Source organism: Bubalus bubalis, chromosome 10, assembly GCF_019923935.1.
Source record: "Bubalus bubalis isolate 160015118507 breed Murrah chromosome 10, NDDB_SH_1, whole genome shotgun sequence".
Taxonomy (NCBI): domain Eukaryota; kingdom Metazoa; phylum Chordata; class Mammalia; order Artiodactyla; family Bovidae; genus Bubalus; species Bubalus bubalis.
Window position 1 is genome coordinate 4,648,470 of NC_059166.1, and position 12,169 is coordinate 4,660,638.

The 12,169-nt window shown below is 47.0% G+C and overlaps 1 long non-coding RNA gene across 2 annotated transcripts; it reads right to left on the bottom strand.

Annotated features, from left to right (window-relative positions):
• Positions 1 to 972: 972 nt before the first annotated feature.
• On the bottom strand, positions 973 to 3,164 carry LOC112587322. 2 transcript variants are annotated; one of them, XR_003111804.2, is made up of 2 exons: positions 3,049 to 3,164; positions 973 to 2,149 (listed from the first exon to the last, which is right to left on the bottom strand). It is a non-coding gene; the product is annotated as an uncharacterized LOC112587322 (long non-coding RNA). The 2 variants fall into 2 exon arrangements; XR_003111803.3 differs by having other exon boundaries at positions 3,013 to 3,105.
• Positions 3,165 to 12,169: the final 9,005 nt, after the last annotated feature.

Here is a 12,169-nt window from a genome sequence, read left to right on the forward strand (position 1 = left end):
ATCAAAGCAGCGATTAGCACGGCTTCCTGGCTGTCTCCTTCTGTTTATTTATAGCACATTACACATTTTAATGCTATTTTCATAAGGTGCTTCAGCTGCTGCGGTGCCATATTTGGGAGGCCAAGTGCCTGAGAAGCGCTACAATTAACAACACCCCAGGCCCAGCCACACGGGAGCCTGGTGTCAAGCCCAATGACCACAGCCTCCCAAAAGGAGGCACAGAGGAGAAAGTGTCCCCAGGGCTCCCAGTGCCCTGCGAAGCCGGCCAGACGACGGGATGCAAAGGGGCGCAGAGGAGAGGGGAGGGAAGGAGAGTGCAACCGCCAGGTTCGTCTGGATGAGTCCTGTGGGGAGGACGGTCAGTCCTCAAGCCTTTGCGCAGAGCCTGCTTTTATTAGGGCACAGAAACTGGCCCTTTGAGGGTGGAGTTGTTCACTGAACTCTGGAGTCCACCCCCTCCCCGCTCCCCAAACTGGCTCTATTTTAAACGCATTTGAGTTTATATCAAGGTCAAGGATGGGAGGAGGAAGGAAAAGAGAAAAGTCACGGGAAACGTTCTCATTCCTCCCAGGAACTTACTTTCTTTGACCAAAGGTGGATCACTTAGGAAACAGAACCGCTCCATCTCGTATCAAATAGACAAAATGCACTCTTCCTGCAGATAAATTTAGTAGCAGTGTCTCCAAGTCTGACTGCGCTTTACGATTAGTCCCCTTGAAAAATGCAAGTGGGTGTATTTGTGCCATGGGAAAAATATGTCATCTCCGCATCCAGAGATAAAACAGGTGGGGGAAAATAACAGGGGGTCAAGAGAGCAAAGGGAAAATACATGGCCTGCACTGGCCCTGTGATGAACACATGCCCCTGAACCATAAGGACCCAACCACGTGGGAGCCCACGATTCAAGAGGCTGTTTTCAGCTGGATGGATGTTCAACACCATATCATCACAGCACCAAATTCAGGGTCACAGTTTCTATTGGAAGCATCGATTCTCTCGTCAATGCATTTAATGTTTATGAAATGTCAGATATCGGCAAGCTTCCAAAATCATCAGTGTCTGTTTTTTTCCACCCAACCATTGGCAGCTGGCTTCCTCGCTTTTATGTCTGAGACCACTACCCGGTGGCCCTTGTCTGGGTTGGGACATCTTTTGGACCCTCGGATCCATCTGAGGACTGATCTCCCACAAAAGTTTCCGAGACCACCGCCAACATTCTCATATCACACCTGTCCTCTAGGAACTGGGCTTGAGCCCGAAATGCGGCTCACACAGGCCACTTAAGGGCCGTCCCAAGATAACTCGGGTCGGAATTTATCCAGCCCCCTACAAATAAAGCACATCCCATGACTCCACTGTGGAGGCATCCGCTGTTCCAGAGCCTCTTATTTCTAACAGTTGCATCAGCCGTAAGCACACACCGTGAGCTGGTGCTTGGTGAGTAAGATCTCAGCAGATAGCAATGTCTTTCTCTAAAACTAAATCAGTTTGACTTTGGCACACTCTTGAACCATTCCCTTCCCAAGACAAAAGCTCAGGGAAGTGTACATTTGCCATGCTCTCCTAATCCTCCTAACAGCAGCTAACGTTTATGGAGTGTCAGGATGGACTGTTCATGGCAGGACCCCCGTCTTAGCTCAGTTAATCCTCAGAGATGCTCTCAGGTGGGTAAATCACACAGATGCAGGTCTCAAGGGACAGTGGTCCAGTAACTTGCTGAGCCCAGGCAGCACAAGAGCAGACATTGCCCACCGAGGGCCCAGAGGTCATGTCTTCATGAGTGAGGGCACGTCCCTGCTTCTTTAATAAGAGCAACCGTGTTCAAGAGAAAAATGAAAATAACTCATTTCTAATTCTCAGTACAAGTAAGGCAGGTCTGGAGCTATGGTATTCCTTGTTCAGTCTGAAGATTATTATGGTTGCTTCTGTCATCTTGGCCTGTTTCATTGGTAGTTCTGTTTCTTATGGTCATTGGAGAGCTACGAGGGTGAAAATCTGTTCCCCGACATTGACGTAAGACTCAAACCAAGATATCAAAGACCAGAGCTGGGGAGGGTATGGGCGCCCGTTCCAGTCCCAGAGTTAAGGCGTCTGTTCCTCACCTTCTGTGTCCAGACACCTCATCAAGCCAAGAAACACCGACGACAGTCTGGAAAACAAGAGACCAGGGTGAGCTCCCTGTCGGGAGGTCTGACTTACAGATGGAGACGTAGAAGGCATTTTCTCCAAGACAGCGGAGCTCGCGGGCAGCCTGTGGTGCATCTGGCTGATGGGATAAAGGATGCCAGTGTGTGTGGGGCACCCCCAGGAGCCCTGGACTGTGGGGTTCTAGAGAAACCAGGATGATTTGAGGTCTTAAACACTGCCTGGTATTAGGAAGCACAACTCTGGATGAGGCTCCACCTGCCACCAGGGGGCGCCTGGGTTCTGAGTGTGCCCCGTTCTCAGGGTCCCGGGACCTCGATGAAATGAACCGCCGCACAGCTGTCGTCCCTCCCTCACACCTTCACACACGGCCGAGCCGACTCCAGATCATCTTTATGTGTCCTGGAGACAGATGCCCCCGGGAAGGATCCAGGCTCCATCTTGAATAAGGAGCCCTCGGCCCCCCGGCACAGGGTGGCCAGACCGGCCCCCAGGGACTTGTTAGCAGAAGCAGGGACCTAAGACGTCACGTGGCTCAGCCCCTCCGGCCCCTGGCCTCAGCTTACTGCATTCTCTAAGGGAGCACTTCCTTAATTAGTATGTATTATAATGCATTATACCCACCTCTTCAGTCAAAGAAGAGCATGACGTAAACGCAAGACCCAGATTCAGTATTGACCCATCAGGCCCCTAACGAGTCATGCTTCTGCCGGCCGATGTGACAGGAGCGCCCCCCCCCCCGCCCCGCCCCCAAGAGAAAGACACAAATTCCCCCTGTCCTTGACAGACAGCATCAATTTCCGGAGCCGGCAGATTCTTCCCTGGCAGATTTAGGACACCAAAGAAAACAAGGGCCCCTGATAGTACCTCGGGGGGATGGGGGACAAAACCCCCCGCGCTCACCAGTGTTTTCATAATGATATCTCCGCGCTTATGCTACCCTGACCGCACGGGTCTACTGGGTCTGTGTGTATAGACGCATCAGCCCAAGCACACAACAGAAAAACAAGCCCGTTGTCCGCCCTTCCCCGCCCTCTGCAGGAATTTGGCTGGAGATGAAGGTTTGATCTTTTAGTAATAACATTCTCAGTGTCCAGCTGCGTGCAGCCAAGGGAAATAAACACATCAGCTTCTGAACCTGGTTGTGCTGTGGATTGACATGGCCGCTGACAAAGGATTAACCTCTTGTTGCCTCAGGGCCCTGCCCCACAAAAGATGACCTATATTCTCAACCCAAACAGCTTCTCTGCATTAATACTTAATGGCCACAGAGCACAGGGTAACCATGGGAGCGTTTTGCCAAGGTCACACTCTTTCACAATCGGTGCTATTTTGGTTCTAAGTGTGCTTCCAGCCTGCACAGTTACATGGAAATTAAATACCCCTTGAAGGGGAAGTAAAAGAATGGTGTCTGCACAGCGGAAATCCAGCTTCACAGACCAGGCCTTCAGGGGGCCTTGGAGAGTCTGAAGAGGCAAATACTCTGAGTCATCGTTGGGATGTACTGGTTCTGCCTTCCGGCTAATGTACCCAGTTCTAGCCCAATAGTGCGGTTACTATCGTAGTTCTGTTTAGGGTCACTTTTGGTCCTGTGACCTCAGTCTTCCACCTAAATTATTTCAGAAATTATTTAGGATTGAGTGTCTCCAGCACAGCCCCCAAACTATTGTTGCTGTTGAGTTACCAAGTCATGTCCGACTTTTTGCGACCCCATGGACTGTAACCTGCCAGACTCCTCCGTCCATGGGATTTCCCTGGCAAGAATACTGGAGTGGGTTGTTATTTCCTCCTCCAGGGTATCTTCCCGACCCAGAGATCAAACCTGCATCTCCTGAATTGTCAAGCAGATTCTTGACCTTTGAGCCACCAGGAAAACCCCCCTCCAAATGATATGCTACCCTAGAAAATGACCCAGAGGCAAGTAGAGAGGAACAGTTCACCTCCAGAGTCACATCTTTCCCCTGACATCTTGGGAGAGTTTGACTAAAACTGCCCAGGACAGCAGCTCTTAACTAGGATTGGAATGAAACAGAGTCATCACCACTGGTCTGAGGGAAAATTATTATCTGAAGAAGAAATTTCTAGAATTCCAGTGTAGTCTGTATGTTCCAGAAATAACCCATATTGACTTTGCATCAGCCAGCTCTTTACATCTGGAACAAAATTTAGTGGATACATTCCGTAGGGACAGACCAGCTGTTGTAAAAAAAAATAAATATTCCCCCTGATTTCCCTGGCTTAACACTGGCCTATGTATTGGTTCTTCCCAGGTGGCACTTGTGGCAAAGGAGCCACCTGCCAATGCAGAAAGGACACAGCTGCAACCCCTGGGTCGGGAAGATCCCCTGAAGGAGGGCATGGCGACTCACTCCAGTCTCCTTGCCTGGAGAATCCCATGGACAGAGGAGCCTGGAGGGCTGCAGTCCATTGGGTCACAAAGAGTCGGACACGACTGAGTGACTAAGCACTCATGCACGTATCAGTTCAGCAGGTGAGTTCTTGGTCTGTGAGCAGATTTCAAGTCTCCTTCCCCTAACACGGAATGCTTCACTAGGGCCTTGCAGTCTTTAGTCTCCAGACCACAGATGGAGAAAGAAAGGGATGAAGAAGACTTACTGGCTTCCTAACTGTTGTGGCGTGGAAATGACAAACATCACTCCTGCTCACGTTCCAATGGTCAGTCAAAACTAGTCACAAGACCCCAAATATACACAAAGGAGGCTGAGAGTTGCAGTCCCCAGCTGGATGGCTGTTTCTCAGTGACAAGTCTGTACTGTGGACAGGAGGGGCTACATTTTGGTGGCTGGGTAGCAGTCTCTGCCACGTGGCCATCCAGTGCTGGGGTTGACCCCACGCCAGGACAGTTGCAGCAGTGTACACGACAAGGCCATCAGTCAGTGTCCTGGGAACCCTGCCAGAGACCAAGAGCTCCCTACTTGGCAAGGAAATCTATTTAACTTTTTGGACGGCACTAACCAATGATAGAGCTTCCCCGGTGGCTCAGTGATAAAGAATCCACCTTCCAGTTAAGGAGACGCAGGTTCCACCCCTGGGTTGGGTGACTGGAGAAGAAAATGGCAGCCAACTCCAGTATTCTTGCCTGGAGAATCTCACAGACAGAGGAACCTGGCGGGCTACAGTCCATGGGGTCGCAAAAGTGTCAGACACGACTTAGAAACTAAACAATCTTAACAACCAATGATAAGAAAGTACTGACACTGAGTTATGATATTTCATCACACAATTTCCATCTGCTGATCTTAGTTCTCCCCTTCTAGAATCTCACAGAAATTCTACTTCTTCCACTTGACCGACCATCAGAGAGAAGATCCACCCTGTCTCCCTAAAGTGATTCATTATCTAAGCATGCTCAGCTTGCTGATTTTCACTCCATTTATGACACTGGCCATCTTTCTTGGGATATTCACACAACTCTTCTTGGCCACCTTGAAATGTTTAGCTCAGGACTGAAAACAGGGCATCAGGTGAGCAGAAGGAGACAGGATGGGCTCCATGAGAAGGACCCAGTGTGTTTCATTCTGGCAAAACATTCCTGGGCTGCTGTTTCTCCTCTCTCATCAGCTGGGTGGTGGACCAGGAGAGACAGTGACTCTGGCTCCTGGATATGAGTCTCGGGGGGACCAAAGCCCTGCTGTTCACAGACTTCCCCTCCTGTTCTTACACAATGAGCGAGTTTCACTGCGAAGGGCTCGTTTCAGATCAATGCATTTTAAAGCTTAAAAAGAAAAATATGGCTGAACTAAAACGATAATAAAGAAAGCTCAAGATAACGCAGCCTTTTATGCAAGCTTTATATCACATGAGCCACGCTTTGGAGCAATCCTGGAGATGAGCATAAATTAGACACAGAATCTTTTAGTTTTTAAAAAAATTAATAAAGTTTAGATTAAATATTAAAGAGAAAAGATGTAGTTCGTTCTTCCTGGATGAAGTCTCAGAAAAATGGGGTTTGTTTCTCTTCCTCCATTGAGGCTGGCATGGCAAAAGAGTCTCTATAGAAATATTTTTTTAATTTTTAGAAAGTTTCTTAAATTAATTTTTACAGTTAAAAAGTATATTATGGGAGAGACTATTTTACCCTGATTGGGCCATTTTGTAAAAAATTGATCCAGAAAAGCAATTTGTCTCAATTATATTTTATTTTGCTCTATTTTGATAGGAAAAAGGAAGGGTGGAATTGCAAGCAACCTTTTAATATAGCTTAGAGACTTAATGGGGAAAGGGCACTAATATTGTAATTACCAGTTTTCTTTTATCAGCTACAGTTCTCTTTGTTGCTCCTGCTATTTAAAGTTACTGTTCACACACTGTGGCTAATTCCCTTTGTTAAATTTCACAGTGAATGCAGCTTCCTGAATATTTGTTATTGCAGTCCTATGGATGCAGGCTTCTCAGATAAAGGAGCAACTGGGTGCATCCATCTGTAGGCAAATTAAAAATGAGTTTAACCCCATGGCTTCCGTGACCTGGTCCCCTTAGGCAGAATGTGCCCTATGCTTTGGACTAACAAGATGTAAAATTGAACTAACACATGCTTTATTTTTAACAGTATTTGGTAGAACATCAGGATACATCTTTGATATGTCCCTATAGTCACACAAAGGAGGTCTGGGGAAGGAATCCAAGGGGCAGGGCTGGGAAAGAGGGCTATGGGGTCTGGAGAACAAGAGAAAACAGTAAGATATTTTTTGAAAGAAAAAAAGCCTATTTTTTTTATTCAAGGTATTGTTGTTGTCCAGTCCCTAAGTCCTGTCTGCCTCCTTGCAATCCCAGGGACCACAGCACGCAAGGCTCCTCTGTCCTCTACTATCTCCCAGAGTCGACTCAAACACGTGTCCATTGAGTTGGTGATGTCACCCAACTATCTCATCTTCTGCCATCCTCTTCTCCTTTTGCCCTCAATCTTTCCCAGTGTCAGGGTCTTTTGCAACAAGTCAGTACTTTGCATCAGGTGGCCAAAGTAGTGGCATACCCCCTAACAAATGAAGAGCTTATCTGCAACTGGATTGGAAGGTTTCAATCATGGTTAAATGAACTCCTGGGGGAGAGACTCAGGAAGGGAGGAAAGAGGGGAGGGCGGCTAAGGCAGGTTGGTCAGAGGGTTGCAGACCACTTGGGGATATGGGGAGTCTCTTGCTAGTCTCTGGTCAGGACCCTTGGCTTTTGTGATCATTATTCTCCACTTCTCTCCTTTCAACAGGATTGCCACTCATGGGCATCTGTCCTTGGGGAAGAATGCATATTTGGTTTTCTGCCATTTATTCCTCCTCTTGTAATTTTCAATGAGAGAGAGAGAATAAGAAAGTAATTGACATTTGTTTCTGTCTTGATCAATCTAATATTGGAAAGAGAGAAGAAGGAAAGGGTCTAGAACACACAAGAATAGACTTTGCTTTGTCACTGAGGGTGGTACCATTTATTTATTCATTCAGTGAGTATTTGTTGAATGCCCACCATGCGGCAGGCTCTATTCTGGGCTTGAGTAGGAGGAATGAACCAGTCAGAGAGGGCCTCAGCTTTCACAGAGCTATCTTCTGGTGAAGGGAGATTGTAATAAACTTGAAAACAAATAAAAATGATGCAGGGGAAGGATATGAAGCGGGCAGAGGCAAGACGCTGGAGGCGCACTTTTGGCTGGCGCTGGTGTCTGGTCGGGGAAGGACAGTGATATCTGATCAGAGCCCAGAGGGATATGAAGGATCAGTCCCATGGAGACCTGAAGAATCAGGTTCCAGGCTGAGGGGAAGGCAAGTTCAAAGGCCCTGAGAGAGGAAGGACCACCCTCTTTTCTGTTGGGAGGATCAAATAAGCCATGGTGGGCTAAGGGTCCCTGGGGAGCCTACAGATGAGGATGGAAGAGTCCTCAGAGCAGGTTGAGCACCTGACTTGGATTTTTATCCCGAGTGCAGGAGTAAACAATGGAGGGCCTTACTCACCTATACTTTGTTTGAAGCACATGGATTATCTGAAACATACTCAAAAGTGTAGAACAGAGTCATGGGTCTCAGATAGGCATCATCAGCTTCAACAGTGAACAACTCACCCTGTTCTTATTCCCACCCTCCACCCAGTCTTCCCATCTCAACCAGGTTTTACTGAAACTTCCAGATATCCATGCATTTCTTTCATAAGTACAAGAGCACGTATCACGCCTGAACACTGAAGAATAATTCCTAAAGAGTGTCAAATAAATATCATCAGCTAATGTGTCCCTGTGTAAAAGTTTATGTGTGTATAATTTTTATTTTAGTTTTTTCGAATCAGGATCCAAATAAAGTTCATATATTGAAACTGGTTGGCTTGAATATGTCACTCAAATCTCTTTAAAGTTACAGCTTTACTTTCAGGAGAGGATTTAAAGCCAGGGAATATCATGACTTTGTCACTTTTTTTAAAAGACTTCTCTGGCTCCACATGGAGTCCAGGGAGTAGGAGGGCAAGATGGAAGAAGAGAAAGTGGTCCCAGGAGAGATGATGGTTCTGAGGGTAACAGTGAGATGCAAAGTGTTTGGATGAACATTGGGCTTGCCAATTTTCTGTCTCATTTTCCAGTTCAAGCTTGCTGCTGCTGCTGCTGCTAAGTCGCTTCAGCTCACCAGATGTATTTTTCATAAATGCTGGTCTAATCGCTAAGTTATGTCCAACTCTTTATCACCCCACAGACTGTAGCTCACCAGGCTCCTTTGCCCATGGGGTTTTTCAGGCAAGAATACTGGAGTGGGTTGGCATTTCCTTTTCCAGGGGGTCTTCCTCACCCAGGGATTGAACCTGGGTCTCCTGCATTGCAGGCGGATTATTTACCAACTGAGTCACCAGGGGAAGCCCCTCCCCCTCTCCCAGTTTTTTAATATAACCAACTAAAATTTCAGATTATGGATGCATGCATGTTTAAATGATGAAAAGTGAAAGTGTTAGTCATTCAGTTGTGTCCAATTCTTTGTGACTCCATGGACAATAGCCTGCCAGGCTCTTCTGTCCATGGAATTTCCCAGGCAAGAATACTAAAGTGGGTTGCCATTTCTTTCTCCAAGGGATCTTCCCAACTCAAGGATCAAACCTGCATCTCCTGTGTCTCCTGCATTGAGGCTGATGCTATACCTGCTGAGCCACTAGGAAAGCCCCATACTGCTTAACAATAAAAAATAATTATTATTGCATATGATGAGCATTTTGCTGCGTCAGCCACTGTGCTAAACTTTTAACATGAGTTCAGTTCAGTTCACTTCAGTTGTGTCCGACTCTTTGTGACCCCATGAACTTCAGCACACCAGGCCTCCCTGTCCATCACCAACTCCCAGAGTCCACCCAAACCCATGTCCATTGAGTCGGTGATGCCATCCAACCATCTCATCCTCTGTCGTCCCCCTCTCCTCCTGCCCTCAATCTTTCCCAGCATCAGGGTCTTTTTAAATGAGTCGGCTCTTCGCATCAGGTGGCCAAAGTATTGGAGTTTCAGCTTCAACATCAGTCCTTCCAATGAACACCCAGGACTGATCTCCTTTAGGATAGACTGGTTGGATCTCATTGCAGTCCAAGGGACTGTCAAGAGTCTTCTCCAACACCACAGTTCAAAAGCATCAGTTCTTCAGTGCTCAGCTTTCTTTATGGTCCAACTCTCACATCCATATATGACCACTGGAAAAACCATAGCCTTGACTACATGGACGAGTTATCTCACTTATCCCATCAACAACTGGTGAGATTTACTGTAGGGGACATTTGCCATTCAGTTCAGTTCAGTTCAGTCACTCAGTCATGTCTGACTCTTTGTGACCCCATGAATCGCAGCACACCAGGCCTCCCTGTCCATCACCAACTCCCGGAGTTCTCTCAAACTCATGTCCATAGAGTCGGTGATGCCATCCAGCCATCTCATCCTCTGTCATCCCCTTCTCCTCCTGCCCTCAATCCCTCCCAGCATCAGCGTCTTTTCCAATGAGTCAACTCATTCTCATGAGGTGGCCAAAGTATTGGAGTTTCAACCTCAGCATCAGTCCTTCCAATGAACACCCAGGACTGATCCCCTTTAGGATGGACTGGTTGGATCTCCTTGCAGTCCAAGGGACTCTCAAGAGTCTTCTCCAACACCACAGTTCAAAAGCATCAATTCTTCGGCACTCAGCTTTCTTCACAGTCCAACTCTCACATCCATACAGGACCACTGGAAAAACCATAGCCTTGCCTAAATGGACCTCTGTTGGCAAGGTAATGTCTCTGCTTTTTAATATACTGTCTAGCTTGGTCATAAATTTCCTTCCAAGGAGTAAGCGTCTTTTAAATTTCATGGCTGCAATCACCATCTGCAGTGATTTTGGAGCCCAAAAAAATAAATTCAGCCACTGTTTCCCCATCTATTTGCCATGAAGTGATGGGACCAGATACCGTGATCTTCATTTTCTGAATGTTGAGCTTTAAGCCAACTTTTTCACTCTCCTCTTTCACTTTCATTTAGAGGCTTTTGAGTTCCTCTTCACTTTCTGCCATAAGGACGGTGTCATCTGAATATCTAAGGTTTGATATTTCTCCCGGGAATCTTGATTCCAGCTTGTGCTTCTTCCAGCCCAGCGTTTCTCATGATGTACTCTGCATATAAGTTAAATAAGCAGGGTGACAATATACAGCCTTGACGTCCTCCTTTTCCTATTTGGAACCAGTGTGTTGTTCCATGTCCAATTTGCCATTTGCCATTAGGGAAGTTTAAATCACTTGCCCAAAGTAGCTGAGCAGAATTATAGAAGCATGGGTTCCTCAGGGCTTTTATTTTTCCATCATTCTGTCTTCTGGAAAATTAGACCCACTTTAGGCCTAGTAGTCCTAGCTTTCTGAGTGTGTTTGAAACTTCCTAACTCTCCTGTGTGTGTGTGTGTGGTGTGGTTTGTGTCGTGTGTATGGTGTATGTATGAGGTATATGTGGTTTGTGTGGTGTGTGTATGTGTGTGTGTGGTGTGTATGGTATGGTGTGTGTGTGTGTGTGTGTGGTATGTGTGTGGAAGGTATGTCTTGAGTGTCTTTGTGGGATGTGTGTGCAGTTGTGTGGTGTGTGTGTGTGTGTGGTGTGTATGTGTGCAGTGTATAGTTTGTGTGGTGTGTGTGGTGTGTGTGTGCAGTGTGTGGTGTGTGTGTGATATGTGTGTGGTATGTGGTGTGCATGTGTGTGGTGTGTGGTTTCTGTGGTGTGTGTGTGGTGTGTTTGAGGCTGTGTGTGTGTCTGTGGTGTGTGTGGTGTTTGTGGTGTGAGTGGGGTGTGTGTGGGGTGTGTGCTGGAGACTTATTGCTTGATTGAGCTCATTTTCTTCTGTTCAGTTTCCAACTCTACATAATAGCATTTCCTCCTTCCAGGGGGAAGCAGAGGCTGGGAGAGACCAGAGGAAGCGCCTTCACGGAGCTTCCTGTTGAGGGAAGCAGGAAGTGCTGCAGAGTCACGAGGAAACCTGCCGGCAGAGATTTCTAGGGTTGAAAGGGCAGGGCCAGGGGGCCCAGCATGGAGCCTGGAGCGTGGAGCTTAGAAGTTGATACTAAAAGGATGCCTGAACTTCTGTTTCCCTTTCCTACAATCGTATCAAAAGCGACTCTTGGCAAATACTGAATGGCTAAAGTTTAGAGAAAGCCCGTACTTGTTGGGCCATCTGCACCAACTCAGCACAATGCCGGCTCACAGGTGATTGAAAGGGCAGTGAAGCAGCAGTCAAAAGTGAGTGAAAACGCTCGGTCCTGTTCCAAGACTTCCGAAGTGGTGTATCATTGAGAGGCCTTTTTTTGAATGAAATCCTTGAGTGCAAAGGACCAGTTAGAATTAGTAAAGCTAAAGTTTGGTTGGAAAAAAAGGTAGAATAAAACAGAATGATACAAATGCAATATGCAAAAAAAGTGGATTTCCTTGGTGGCTCAGTGGTAAAGAATCTGCCTCCTAATGCAGGAGACGTCAATTTGATCTGATCGATCCCTGGGTCAGGAAGATCCCCTGGAGAAAGAAATGGCCACTCCCTCCAGTGTTCTTGCCTGG